Source organism: Rhinopithecus roxellana, chromosome 2, assembly GCF_007565055.1.
Source record: "Rhinopithecus roxellana isolate Shanxi Qingling chromosome 2, ASM756505v1, whole genome shotgun sequence".
Taxonomy (NCBI): Eukaryota; Metazoa; Chordata; class Mammalia; order Primates; family Cercopithecidae; genus Rhinopithecus; species Rhinopithecus roxellana.
In genome coordinates this window covers 122034216-122049785 of record NC_044550.1, presented here as the reverse complement: position 1 = coordinate 122049785, position 15570 = coordinate 122034216, and the positions used below count along the sequence as shown (strand labels likewise).

Here is a 15570-nt window from a genome sequence, read left to right as displayed (position 1 = left end):
AGAATGAAAAAATTCTAAGAAACATATAGTATTGGGCAATTTTTGGCTAAAAGGGTACATGAATGAATAGTTTTTTCATGCACATTTCTTAAGCTAGGAAACAAGACAGTTTATATGTCACTAAATCTCCCTGTGAGAAGTGGTGTTTTGCACAGTCACTTGAACCAGTCACATGAACGTAGATTTTATAAGGTAAGCATTTTACCCTAATTTTATAAGTGAAGATCACTCAGTTTCTAAGAATTTTAAATAACTTGTCAAAGTTCTTACTATTAGTAAGTGGCAAAGGAAAAATTTATCACAGGTAAAATTCTTCAGGAAGACTCAAATTATTTTAAAAAGTCTCCTTTGGGTCTCTCTAATTCTGCCCTTGCATTGATAACATAGTCTATTATCAAAACAAGACCCATAGTGATGTTTTTAATATACAGATCATGTCATATAGTATCTATGCTCAAAACCCTGGGTCTTAGTTGGAGGGTTTTCCATATCTCTTAAGATAAACAGTGTCTCCTCTAGTTTTTAGAATATTTTCAGTAGAATTTGTACCAGGTTTTCTTTGTATGACTAGTAGAATTTGGCTGTGAATCATCTGGCCCAGGGCTTTTTTTTTTTTTTTTTTTTTTTTTTCTTTTTTTTCAGCAGTTTGTTTGTTTAGCTTGTTTTTTTTTTTTCTTTTTTTTTTTTTAATACTGATTCAATTTTGAAACTCAATGTTTGTCTGTTCAGGGTTTTAATTTCTTCCTAATTCAATCTTGGAAGATTGTGTGTTTCCAGAAATTTATGCATTTCATCCAGATTTTCTAGTTTGTGTGCCTAAAGGTATCCATAATAGTCTCTGAGGATCTTTTATATCTCTGTGGGATTCCTTGTAATGTCACCATAGCCATTTCTGATTGTGCTTATTTGGATCGTCTCTCTTTCTTCGTTAATCTAGCTTTCAGTCTATCAGTCTTGTTATCATTTTAGAGAAGGTTTCATTGATTCTTTGTATAGATTTTTGGGTCTCAATTACATTCAGTTCTGTTCTGATATTAGTTACTTCTTTTCTTCTGCTAGTTTTGTGGTTGGTTTGTTCTTATTTTTCTATTTTCTCCAGGCACAATGTTAGATAATTAAATTGAGATTATTCTAATCTTTTCAGGTACACGGTTAGCATATAAACTTTCCTCTAAACACTCCTTTTTCAGCATAACAGAAACTTTAATATATCTCTGTCTTCATTTATTTCAAAGAAAGAATTTTTTATTTATCCTTTAATTTTATTGTTTACCCAAAAGGCATTCAGAGCAAGTTGTTTAATTTCCACATAACTGTGTTATTTTGAGAGATCTTCTTGGTATTGATATCTAATTTTATTCCACTGTGGTTCAATACTGTAGTTGGTATGATTTTGTTCTTTTTGAATTTGTTGAGATGGTCTTTATGGCTGAGTATGTGGTTGATCTTGGAGTAGGTTCCATGTGCAGATGAGAAAAATGTATATCCTGTGGTTGGTGAGTAGAGTGTTCTACAGATGTCTACTAGTTCCAGTTGGTCAAATATCAAATTTAATTACAGAATTTCTTCGTTAGTATTCTACTTTAATCTAGCTAATGCTTTCAGTGGGGTGTTGAAATCCTCAACTATGATTGGGTGACTGTCTAAATTTTTTTGTAGTTCTAGATGTACTTCTGTAAATGTAGGTGCTCCAATGTTGGGTGCATATAAATGTAAGATAGCTGAGTCTTCTTGTTGAGTTGCACCCTTTATAATTATGCAATGACCTCCTTTGTCCATTTTTACTGTTGATGGTTTAACGTTGTTTTATCTGACGTAACATAGTGAACCCTGCTCTTTTTGCTCTCTGTTTGTCCAGTAAAACTTTATCTAAACTTTATTTTGAGCCCATAGACATTATTACCTTATTACCTCTGAGACAGGTGTCTTGAAGAGAGCAGATGGATGGGTCTTGTTAATTTATCCAACCTGCCACTCTGTGCCTTTTAATTCATCTCTAACTAATTCTAAAAAGCCAGCACCACCCTGATACCAAAACCTACCAAAGACAATGAAAAAAGAAAACTACAGGAAAATATATTTGATGAACATAGATGTAAAAAACCCTCAAAATAAATACTGGCAAACTGAACTCAACAGTACATCAAAAAGTTAATTCATCACAATCAAATAAGTTCTTTCCTGGGATATAAGGTTGGTCACCATACACAAATCAATAAATGTGATTCATCATATGAGCATAATTTACAAAACACATAATCATCTCAATAGACATGGAAAAACCTTTAGATATAATCCCACATCCTTTCATGATAAAAACCCTCAAGAAACTAGGACTTGAAGGAATATACCTCAAAATAATAAGAGCCATCTATGACAAATTACAGCCAACATCAAACTAAATGGTCAAAAGGTGGAAGCATCACCCTTGATAACCGAAACAGGACAAGGATGGCCACTCCTACCACTCCTATTCAACATAAGACTAGAAGTGCTAGCCAGAGCAATAAGGCAAGATGAAGAAATAAAAGGCATCAAACAGAAAAAGAAGAAATTAAACTATCTCTTTTTAGAGAGTTTATGATTCTATACAAAGAAAATCCTGAAGTACTCCACTGAAAGTCTCCTGGAACTGATAAAACACTTCAGTGTAATTCAGGATAAAAAAATGTATAAAATTCAGTAGAATTTCTATACAAAAATAATGTTCAAGCTACAAGTCAAATCAAGAATGCAATCCCATTTACAATAGCCACAAAAATAATACCTAGGAAAACATGCAACCAAGGAGGTGAAAGATCTCTACAAGCAGAACTACAAAACACTGCTAAAATAATTCACAAGTGACTCAAAGAAATGCAAAAACATTTCACATTCATGGATTGGAATAAACAATATTATTAAAATGGCCATATTGGGCAAAGCAATTTACACATTCAATGCTATTTCTATTAAGGTAACAAAATAGTTTTACACAGAACTAGGAAAAACGATTCTAAAACTCATATGGAACAAAAAAGAGCCCAAATAGCCAAAGCAACTCTAAGAAAAAAAAGCAAAGCCAGAATCATCACATTATCTTATTTTAAACTCTATGATAAGGCTACAGTAACCAAAACAGCATGGTACTGGTATGAAAACAGACACACAAGCAAATGAAACAGAAGAGAACACAGAAATAGAGCTGCACACCTAAGACATATGATCTTCAACAAAGTTGACAAAAATAAGTAATGAGAAAAGGACTCTCTATTCAAGAAATGGTGCTGGAATAGTTGGCTAGTCATACGAAGAAGACTGAAACTGGACCCTTACCTTGCACCACATACAAAAATTGACTCAAGATAGATTAAAAGTTTAAATATAAAACCTCACACTGTAATAATCCTAGAAGAAAACCTAGGAAACACTGTTCTGGATATCAGCCTTAGGAAAGCAATTATAGCTAAGTCCTTAAAAGAAATTTCAACAAAAACAAAAATGGACATGTGAGATCTTATTAAACTAAAGAACTTCTGCACAGCCAAAACAGACAACTTACATAATGAGAGAAAATACTTGCAAACTATGCATCTGACAAAGATCAAATATCTGGAATCCATAAGGAACTTAAACAATTGAAAATCCAACAAATAAATAGCCCCATTAAAAATAGGCAAAAGACACGAGCAGACATTTTTCAGAAGATATAGAGGTGGCCAACAAACATAGCAAAAAATTTTCCACACCTCTCATTGTCAGAGAAATGCAAATCAAAACCACAACAAGATATCTCATGCCAATCAGAATGGCTATTACTAAAAAGAAAAATAAATAAACAGACATAGATTAGGCTGTGGAGAAAAGGAAATGCTTATATACTGTTGATGGCAATGCAAATTAGTTCTGCCAATGTGGAAAGAAGTTTTGAGATTTCTCAAAAAACTTAAAATAGAACTATCATTCAACCCAGCAATCCCATTACTGGGTATATATCCCAAAGAAAACAAATTATTCTACGAAAAAGACACACGCACTCACATGTTCCATGTAGCACTGTTCACAATAGCAAAGTGATAGAATCAACTGATAGGTGTACATTAGTGGTGGATTGGATAAAGAAAATGTGGTACATATACACTACGCAGCCATAAAAAAGTCATTAAAAAAACAACAAAATTGTGTTTTTTGCAGAAGAGAAAAGTAAATGCCCCATGTTCTCATTTGTAAGTGTGAGCCTAACATTGGGTACTCATGAATATAAAGATGACAGCAAAAGACAATGGGGACTATTAGTGAAGGCAAAGAGGTATGGGATAAGGGTGGAAATACTAACTATTGGGTACTATGATTCGTATGTGACTGATGAGATTATTCCTACTTCAAAGCTCAGCATCATGCAATATATGCAGGTAACAAACCTGCACATGCATCCCTTGAATTTAAAATAAAAGTTGAGAATGTAAAATAATAACTACAAGGACTACAAGCAATTACAAGGCCCCCACATTTGGTCTCCCACTTCAAATGCTTATCTCCCCAACCCCCACTTGGCATGACTGAAAGCTTCACTCACTTCTAGTGTTTGTTCAAATATTATTTAATCATTGAAGCCTGTCTGATCACTATTTACTCTTCTATCCAAATTCCACACTTCCTTGCCCAGCTTATTTGTTTCCGTATGTGTTAGTCCGTTTTTATGCTGCTACAAGGAACTGCCCAAGACTGGGTAATTTATAAAGAAAATAGGTTTAACTAACTCACAGTTTAGTATAGCTGGGAAGGCTTCAGAAAACTTACAATCATGGTGAAGCCAAAGGGGAAGCAAGGTACCTTCTTCACAAGGCAAGAAGAAGGAAAACTGCTGAAAGGAGGCGGAAGAGCCACTCATAAAATCATCAGATCTCATGAGAACTCACTATCATGAGAACAGCATAGGAGTAATTGCCCCCATGATTCAATTACATTCACCTGGTCTCTCTCTTGACAAGTGGGGATTATGGGGATTACAATTCAAGATGAGATTTGGGTGGGGATATGAAGCCTAACCATATCACCATAGCTCTAATTTAATTATAAAATCCTATACATAAATGATAAAGGATGAAATAGTTTTAACCCATTAAATTATATTTGCCCATTTGGACAAAAAGATAATTTTATAAGTTCCAATTTATATATTTATGCTTATTGTTTACTGTGTATTTCTCCCTCCTGAATGCCAAATCCAAAGTGGTAGAAGGTGTTTTATCTCTAGTTCACGGACATATCAAAAGTTTCTAGAACAGCATCTGTCACACACAGGGTTTCAATAAATATTTGTTAGTAAATAAATATATGTCGTCTCCACAGGCCCTATCTGTGATCTGTTGTTCATGATAAGTTACGTAGTATTTATTTACAACCATCAAACACATTTTCCTAAACACAGTATTTCAGGGAAAAGTCCAGAAAAGAAACGTATGGTTCTAATCTTTCTGAGTAGAAGATACAAGATACTCTCATGTCAAGAACTATAAGAACTAGCTTTTTAAAGGGTGGGAAAAATCACTGATTTTAGACTTAAAATCAAAAAGTAAATAAATTTTCTTTTTTGCCTTCATGTTTGAGCTACTAAATTCTTTTGTAGAAAAGTTCCTTTCTAGGGTTGTAGCTCTGAATAATTTTTACTGTACACAAAGCTGTAGGAAAGCAAAAAAGGTAAAAGAGTGATAAATAACAGCATTATAGATTTAAACTTGCAGAATTTTATTATATGTGCCGCTGAAGCAAGCACTAAACTTCCAGTGTTTTAAAGAGGTGAAATGATAATCCACTCAATTCTATGATTATTTTATGAGCACAAAGAAAAATACAATGGAACCTATCACTTAACATACATAGAGAGATGCTTTGAAAACTTGAAATGGCAGAAGAGAATCAAGCCTAGAATACTAGGTAAGTGTGTCCCTGTATGCTTCCAATCTGTCTTGTGATTAACTCTACCATGCAGTTAATCACATTGTATCTTAATTAATTACTTATTTATTTATGACCCTCTCTAAGCTTTAAGCAATTTGAATGTATTTAGGTATTTAAATACATTAGAGCCTAAAGTATTTAATGTGATACCCCCAGAACCTACTCCCAAATCTGAAACATAGTTTGCGCTCGATTTAATAAAAATCAATGAATAAGCAAATGAACAGAAAAAAAATTTAGAGCTTTTCATGTTATTTTCAGATAAAATTATCATGAATCAAGAACATAACTAAAACTATAACTATGGTCCTTAATTTAAAAATTAGGTAGATAACCTAACATAAAACTAATCTAAAAAACATAGTAACTTTCAGATTCCAATACCAAATCATCAAAAATAAAAACAGAAGAAAAAACTTACTCATTTGACAGTGACAACACAACATATGAAATGATTAAGCAGAACTATAACAGGGAAGGTATATGTCTTATGTGAAGAAAACTAAAGACTTTATTAAGGAACATAAGGACAGAAAAAATAAAGACAAAGTAAATATTTTGCCTATAAAAATATTGTTAACATATGATTCCTAAATTTGTGATGCATTTAATATAGGTTTAATCAGAATCTCATCTTTTGTGTGTAACAGGTTAAAGCCACTAAAATTAAGTAGAATAATCAACATGAGAGTTTATAAGATATTATTTAAAAAGGGAATTCTTAGATGGAAATTTTCTGGCAAGAAGAAAAAGAAAACAAAATAAAGTTTCCATAATCAAACCCTTATTGTAGCAATAAATAGTGAAAACAAAATTAAACTTTCAAAATAAGATCCCAAATATATAGAAATATAATATATGATAAAAGTGAATTATCAGTTTAGAAACAAAAGAATTATTCAGTAAATTGTGTTGAAATACTAATTAGCTCTTTTTGAAGAAAATAAAATTAGATTCCCAGCTTATACAGTAAATTGCTATGTATTAAACATAAAAAGAAACTGAATAAAGAATAATATTATTAAATTATATTATTTAAATATATTAAATTTAAAATATATTTAAAATGTTTTTGACACTTGGGATAAGAATGCGTTCCTAGACAATACGTAACCAAACCAGCAAAAGAATAACTAACTGACAAACAAAACTTTAAAGAGAACTTATGGTTGGAATAGGACACTTTGCATAAGTCTAGAGACAAAACATTAATTGAGAGAAAAATATGTATAAAATATTGATATACAAGAATTTAAGAAAGAAAAAGGCCAATAAATATAAGAATGTATGTTAACATTTTTTGGTAGTAAGGGAAAATAAGTTTAAAATGTGACAACAATCTTTAATCATCACATTGACAAAATATTAAATGATCTGTTATATCCAGTACTGAGGATAATATGAATAAATGGCATTTTTATAACAATTAGTAGAAAATGGAATTTGCTTTACAGTAAATAATTTGGCAATATTGATCAAAATATCGAAATTAAAGGCACATATATATGGATATATGTACATAAAAATAATGTTAATGACAAAATATAACAAAATATATTAAGGAATAATTTCATGTTAAAATTTATCTATCATATAAAATATGACATAGTCATTCAAAAAAGAGGTAGAATAAGTATACTGACCTAGAAAGGTATCTTTGATATTAGTTACATAACAAACTAGTTAGATTTTATTTGTGTTTTTAAGAATATACATGTATGGATGCACACCACACACACACACATACATGCATACATATATATCTGCCTAAATTATGGAAAAATCTGGAATTAAAGGCTATAAGTTCCTAAGTAGTTATTTTAAATCAATAAATCAGGTTCTATTTTTTCTCCCAAATCAATGAGTAGTGCCACCAAATACACTCTCCCCTTGCCTCACGACCACACCAACTCACCAACGCCAGGAAGAAAACATGTTATTCTAGGTCCTTCTGAGGAAAGAAACAAAAAAGAGAACTATCAAAGCAAAAGATGGGTTATTTCCTTCTGTCTTTTCACCATTGTTCTTTTGTTCTTCCTAGCTGCAGAAAGCCTACCAATATCTTTCTGGTAGACAGTACCAAACTGTATTATTAAACTTTCTCTAATTTTAGCTTTGTCCTTGTTAAAATTATAAAATTTAATCATATTTTCTTGTAAAAGCAAGGTAAAAAACATGTGAAGTTAAATACCTAATGTCCCCATTGCCTTCCTACCTTTGATCCATTGATCCATGAAATCAAAAACTTTCTTGGGAGGCTGAGGCAGGATAATGGCGTGAACCCAGGAGGCGGAGCTTGCAGTGAGCTGAGATCAAGCCACTGCACTCCAACCTGGGCAACAGGGCGAGACTCCGTCTCAGGAAAAAAAAAAAAAAAAAGAACACTTTCTTGTACTCCATCTAGAGGTAAACATTACTATTAATTTTATGTATAGCCTAAATAACTTTTTTTTTTGGCTAAGTTTTTTTTTGAGGACTGAAATGGAATAAGATAATTTAACATTTACAGTATGCAAGCAAAAATATTATGACATTAGGGAAAACCATTTTTTTTCACGTTTCAACAACAGCAACAACTTGAAAATGATTTTTGAAAAGCAAGTAAAGAAAAATAAGGTTGAATAAAAAACTCAAACTGTGAAATAAAATTAATTTTCTGTCTGCAGACCAGAGCATGAAAAAAAGTACACATCAATGATTTTATAATTTGAGATGTGGAAAATTGATTTAGGAGAAAGAAGTAAAATGAGGCTTCATTTATGGTCGATTTTATATGGTTTCCTTGGTAAGGTTAAAGATATAGAACTCTTCAAAACTACATCTAAAATAGGAAACAAATAGCAATTTAAATTGCTTTTAGCACAGAGGGTTTCCCTGTTACTTTCAAAAAGGAGTCTGGAAAATTCCCAACCATATCAGAGCATAGTTTATTTATTTAGATTCAACATAAGATTAGACATAAGATAGCTAATTTTTTTAAAAAAAGTAATGTCAGAATCCATTTAAAAAATTAATTGGTATAGTGGCATGGTTTTAGAAATAGGATAAAAACAGATAATTATAAAACAGATTTTTTTTGTAATGTCTTTGGTTATAAATTTGAAATTTTTGAATTTTTTTGATTGATTTTTAATAAAAGAATAAATACTACAAATAAAACAGTATAGCTTGCCAACTTTTAGATTTTTGTATTTGTTGATTATTTGCTTTGTTTAGCAGGCCAACTTTGTTCCTTAAAACAGAGTTTAGAAAACTACAAACCACCCAGCCAGTTAAGTCTTCACAAGGCTGGTGAATGCCCAAAAATTGTAGATGTTATTTTGTGGCCATTTCTATGTGAGTGCTTTTTGGAGTAAGAGAAAGAATATGTAATTTTTATTATAGTCTATTTAAAAAGTGAACACCGAAGAGACAATATATTGAAATTATAAGTGATTTCTCTATCTATTGTTAAGTTCATTTTCATAGTGCCTGACAGAACATAAGTTAGACTTGGAAAAAAATGCAAATCTTGGTGACATTCACACTTTCTAAGACTCTGGGGTATCTATGCTTCAGATACATTCTTCAAGACTGCTAAGCATTTTTAAACATGGAGGCATTATATTGAGCTTATTAAATTATAAAACATACTAAAAGACCTTAAAAGTGGAAGAAAGAAATGGGAATTCATACCTCTGAAGACAGAAACATATATATATTTTCTAAGCCTTGTGATCTTAAACGAGTGTCAAATATTTTAATTGACAAAAGATTGTCTTAGACTATTCACTTCAAAAACTAAAAGAATACAAGTAAGTGAATAGAAAAAGCAAAACAGTCCAGTCTATTCTAGTTATGACAATCTGATGATTTTCAAAATGAATTGTTACTAAGAAATTCCAGAGACAAATATACATTCATAAGCCACCTGCACAGGGTAACAAATTAATTTATAAAATACAGGCATCTGAATTAATACTTCAGTTCAATCCAGCCAAGAGGGCTACTCAGTGCTGGTAAATATGGCTCTTTTCTGTAACAAGTATTCTTTACTCAACACACTCTATTACACGTGCTGGAAAATTATTTTTATAGTTATACCCATCTAGGATGACCAAGAGGTGAATGATATCCCTGTACTTAAGCCTACTGTACCTACTGTCTTGTTTACCATTATTACCATTACCATTACCATTACCTACTGTACAATCATTAGTGATTGTTCTAGAAATCTACCCAAAGGTTAGCCTAGTGGCTAGAACTCTTGATTTTAGCAGTCTTAAAGTTATCTAGGGAAACAAATCACACCTTGACATGAATATTAAAATATTCTTTCTGATCTGCCTATTGTAGCTATAGGTTGGAGAGCAGGGTCTATATTAAGTTTACTTCTATATGTCTATTGCATAGCACAATCTCTATTACTTCTTAGTCATGTAATGTTTGTCTAACAAATAAGGAGAAATGTCAAATCTCCGAATACATTGTTTCTGGGAGGAAACAATTTCTACATTTCAGGATTTCAAAATTAAACTAAATTATATAGCCTTCAATAGGATGTTTCTATTTCAATGCCACATCTTACACAACCAGAGTAAAGGCTCACCTAAAAGATATAGGAAATCTATATACAAAAAACTCTACCAAACTGTGAGAATGTACCTTTGGCACAAGATGATAATGTCATCTCTCTCTCTCTCTCTCTCTCTCTCTCTCTCTCTCTCTTATTCTCTCTCTCTCTGTCTCTGTCTGTCTGTCTATCTATCTATCTATCTATCTATCTATCTATCTATCTATCCATCTAGCTAGCTAGCTACAGTATAATATGGCTTACCCTTATCCTCACCCCCCCAACAGAACATATAGCCTACCCCTTCCTCATATGTAAGGATATCTATCTATCTGTCTATCTGTCTATCTATCTATCTATCTATCTATCTATCTATCTATCTATCTCTATCTATCTATCTATCTATCTATCTATCTATCTATCTATCTATCTATCTATATGTATCTTTCACTCATACGGACCTGAACTTATGCCTATGACAGCTGAGAACATACAGTATTTTCCCAGAGTTGCAACTAATGGCAACTTCTTTATTGCCCCCACTATACCTCCTCTAGAATTCTGAGCAGCAATTACAGCATTTTATTGTGTTTACTTGTTTATGTTAATATGCTATCTCGACGTAAACTACCAGAGTTTGTGTTCATTGAGCAGGAATTCTGATTTCTGTATCCTGTTCATCTAGCATATAATATACGTCCTATTTATGCTACTTAAACACTATACGGCAGTGGCTTTGTCTTGTTTACCATTATTACCATTTTATCTAGTTTCCAGAACCCTGTTTAACACACATTGGGCACTGAGTAAATATTCGTGGAATGAACGGTGATCCTCAATGAATATTTACTGAATAAATTAATAGCTAGGGCTATTTCTTGAAACATGGGACTTCAGTTGGCTAAACTATTTTAGTACTGATAGACTTAGATAATGAAATGTTTGAAAATGCAAAAAAAAAAAAAAAACTATAAATTTCATCTGCCTCCTACAGAGTATGAGAACTCACTAACAAGCTTCTGCTTGAACATATCTAGTGATAAGGTATCCATTACCATGTTAGAGAACTTTTGTATTGGGAGCAAATCTGCCTTCATGCAATTTTCACTACTTGGTTATGGTTTATCTAGTACATCTATACATAATAAATTCAAACATGATTATATATAGCATCCTTTAAAATAAGATAGCCATTCAGTTCCTCAGTAAAGCTTATGTAAATTAAAATTTTTTGCTTTTAACTTTTTAACTTATAGTTTTTCTTGTCTACATCAAGTACTTCATGTATCAAAATTTTCTTTAAAATAATCTCGCACTACCCATAATACTCAGGAATGTATGTGATAGGTACAAAGTAGATTTTTCTACTGAATGTGATTTTATCAATGAACTCACAATTCACTGTAGTATCTCTCTTCTCTTTTTTTCTCCATTTCCTTTTTTTAAAAAAAATTATCAACAGTAATGTTCATTGTTTTGACTTATATTGCATTCATCATCTGAGAGATGTGGTAGTTAAAAATGCAGGAGGGGTATAGAACACAAGGATTTAAGTCTTAGATTCAGCACCTATCAACAAGATGACCTTTAATAAGTTCACAAAAATGTCTGTTCCCCTGTTTTTCCATCCGTAAAATTGAGAGAATAACAATATCTAGGCTATATTCTTCTTCTTCTTCTCGTTAGGTAATTTGGCTAAGTATAATCTTCTAGGCAGAGTACTTGACTTCAGATTTGAAGACATTTTCCCCATAGTCTTCTGGTATTGCTGATGAGAAATCTCTTGCCTCTTCAATTCTTTTCCCTTGATTATGATCCATTCTTTCAGCAACTTCTAACTTCAAAAATTTAGACTTCTCCATTTATCTTTAGAGTTCTAGAGGTGTATTTTTTATTTTGATTAAAATATATGTTTTTCTTTAATTAGTGTCATAAATCTAGGTTTTAACAATGAATAAGTATAAGCCCCATTTAAAAGACATTTAAGATTTAGAAGACATTTAAGAACACACAAAGATCCACATATTTCACTCTACTGCACTTAAAACCACTTTAACCAGGCTATATCTTGCTAGAATAACTATACTTCCACAGAATATCTCTTATGACTTTCTTTTCATATAAAATTTTAAGTGCTGGTTTCTTTGCACAGATTTTCTTTCTTGGAAATTTCATTTCTGGAAATGCATATGACAACTCCACACTAATGGAGATTTTCTGCCTCAAAGAGTTGTCTGAAATCACTCCAGTGAGAAATGATGGAGCTGAAACTGGAATTTAGATCTGTTGGGAAAGGCCAGGATTCTCACTTGAAACCCTGCCCATATGTGAATTACTCTCTTGAAGCTCATTCTTCCTTTTCTTTCATGGCAATCATTTATGATATTTTAGTAATCACTTTCTCAGTATCTCCAGAGTCATTTTTCAGTTTCTTTTACTCTTTCTTTTCACTCCTCCTTTGGGCCTCCACCTTCATCATTATATTCTTACATTCAATTGATCTATTTAATATTTGAAGAAATATCAAACATTTTGTCATATTCCTTAGTCATAAGGGTCATTCATAGTATAGAATAGAAGAAAGATACTGATCATTTGGATAAAGTAAAAGACTCTGTACACAGGGGTTTATCAATTATGACGTTTGCATTTTAGCTTCAAAAATCTTTTTCCTCTCAGTCCTTTGCATATTTAACTACCATGGAATATCTTTACTTAGTCATTTGGTTCTCAAGTTTGGATGGTTATCATCAGCATTTTATTACAAAATTAAGCCAAAAATCTAGACACTTAAAAAATTATTCCTTCATTGCTACCCACACAGAAGATACTACTGAAATTACTTGAAAATAATACATTTTAAAAAGCAAGTTTATTTGAATATTTTCAACTGGGCAACTGAATGCCACATAGTATGATTATTGACTCATGGAAATTGTTTTGAAAAAAGAAAACTGTGATTTTTTTCCTTGAGCTCTTTCAATATATAACTCTTAGTCAAGGCTTATTGTAGGTTACTTTTGGTAACAGCTAAAATCTCTTTATAAACTCTTTTTTAAAAAACCGATTATAACTAGATTTTTTTTTCAACATTACAAAGAAGTTAAATCAAGCTGAAGAGATTCTACAGAACTTGTCAAGATGCCAAAGAATCTCCTAGAGAATGATACGCAGGAACCATGACTACAGTTTTAGTTATGATGATAGGATAGGTTTTCATAGTTCATCGATAAAGGATAAAATAGTGTCTCTCCTCCATATTCTTGATGGAAATTAATTAGGAAACTAAGCACTGCAACTGATTAAATAAAAAAAAAATGCTTCCAATTTGGGGAGTCCCCAAAATAGATGACTTTCGAGATACATTTTGGAAATCATATAAAACACTAAAATGCTTACAAACTGAACTATTTATAGATAGTTTTGGAAAGGAAAACTAACCAAAAGAAAGGGAAAAGGAGAGGAAAATATGACAGTATATGATTTATACATGTTAGCATCTGTTATCGCCAACTAAATATTAAAAGGATGAAAAGTTCACCGAACAGTAGCTACTTTATTTTACTTATTTTAAAAGAATGTTCATTGCAGCATTATTTTTTAAATTGTTTTTTTAGCAAAAGCATGCTTGTATTTCCTTTTAATTGTCCTATTTCCCAACTTGGTCTCATAGAATCCAATGGAGAAAGAAACTTGCTCTAATAACATTTTCCTGGTTTGCCTACAAAAGTGTTTCTTTGTCAAACTTTTTCCATTCACTGAAGAAAACAGTTTACGATGCATCTTAAGGAAAGCACGCTCACATTTGCCTTTTATTGCTAGCTTTCTATCTCATTTTTTAAAATTATGAATTTAGGGGGTATTTTTAAAAGTATATCATGAACTCTCATAACTGAGGCCTTATGGGCTAATTAGAACAACGGCTTACAAATTTATCTTTTAATGTATATTTGTTCACTGGACAAAATAATCCCAGTTATCTATATTACTATGATAATAGAAATTATGTGTTAACTGTACAATACCTTTCTCACTTATACATATGGTTACAATGTCCATAGCATTCACACTTAGAATTTCCCTCTTGAAAACTACTTAGATAAAACAGTGAAGCAACCATTGACTTATTTCACTTTTCAGTTGAAATCTTAGATGTGTTGAATGTGAAAATCTAAATAAATCACATGTGGTCTACTACTATCCTTCATTTCATAGATGAAACTGTGTTCAGAGAGGTTAAAGACCCCTTGCCACATGAGATCATGTCTCCAGGCTTCTAAGCCTGCCCTCTTCCCCTACAGCACACATCTCTTCAACTCTGAGAGCTTGATGAGAGTTCTGGAGCCAATTACAATAATCGCAAATATTCTCCAAAACAAAACATGTTTATTTAAAATAAAACATCTCTTGGGATAGATAACATGCTCTTTACTAAGCAGCTTGCCTATTTAGTTGAAAGGAAAACTTGTATACAATGATAAAAGATTATTTCAGGAAACTACTGGTAAATCTGTTTTTACTTCTGTAATATTATGATGTACTTGTCTACTTAAATATCTTCTATAAAAGGCTATAATATATTCAAAGAATAAGCAATTGTGACACAACATATATAAGAAATAATTCATCCAGTAGTATGTTTATGTTTGTGTCAAACATTTAAGAATCTAAGGGAACAGGGTAAAAACAAAAAAAAAAGGGGGGGAGAGAGAGAGAAAAAAAAACTTTAATCCTAAAAAAGTACTAAGTGTCAAAAAATTCTAATAAGATTAATGTTACTTAGCATACTTTAATCCAATCTCTATTTTCTGGGAGAAAATATACATGTTCTATATGCTGGTGTGGCAAAAAATAATTCACTCTAGCTTTACACATATGTTTATAATAATAATTCATTTCAGCAGTGATACAAGTAGTTATAAAGGCATGTTTCTATCTTCATAGTGATTGTATTTTACTTTTGAATTCTATACAGAATTACATTTATAATAATGTAATGTTAAAAGTACATTTATTTGAAACAAGCTGCATGGTATGAGTACCATGTCCCAGACCTTTATAAGTGTCTATATCTTAAT

The 15570-nt window shown here is 31.6% G+C and overlaps 1 protein-coding gene across 2 annotated transcripts in view; it reads right to left on the bottom strand.

Annotated features, from left to right (window-relative positions):
• GABRG1 (gamma-aminobutyric acid type A receptor gamma1 subunit) overlaps nt 1-15570 on the bottom strand; it is a 103609-nt gene that overhangs the window by 86848 nt on the left and 1191 nt on the right. The window lies entirely within an intron of this gene.